Source organism: Cheilinus undulatus, linkage group 17 (assembly GCF_018320785.1).
Source record: "Cheilinus undulatus linkage group 17, ASM1832078v1, whole genome shotgun sequence".
Taxonomy (NCBI): Eukaryota; Metazoa; Chordata; class Actinopteri; order Labriformes; family Labridae; genus Cheilinus; species Cheilinus undulatus.
The window spans coordinates 22,071,047-22,071,545 of NC_054881.1; positions in this window are offsets into that span (position 1 = coordinate 22,071,047).

Sequence of the window (499 nt, forward strand, 5' to 3'; positions counted from 1 at the left end):
AATTTTTAAAAATACAAAGAACATAACCTGCCATGAAACAGCTTTAACATGCTAGTTGTCTTTCTTTTTCTGTCAACAATTAGACTTGTAATCAAGCTTTTAATATATACATTATTAAGAAATCAAATCTGCAGAAAATACTTCTAATTACTACATGTATTTGCTTGATTTTAAATGAGGACAAGTCTGAAATAAGTTTCCACATCAAACATACAAGTGACCTACTGATGCCAACAGATGGTGGCATTTTCTCATCATTTCTCTTTGCAACTGGGAAGACTTTGGATTCACTTGAAACAAGCTCTATACTTTTTTGACACAAGAACTTTATGTAAACTGGATCCACCAGGCCACTTTTTTTCAGCTTGGAGGTTATAAAGAATCATATTTATGAACGTGTTGAGCCTTCTTGAAATATTTGCTTTATTTTGAAAGTTTAACCGGAAGCGCTGGGTTAATCATTATGGCGACGTCACTCATGAGTCAGTAGACCAGAGGC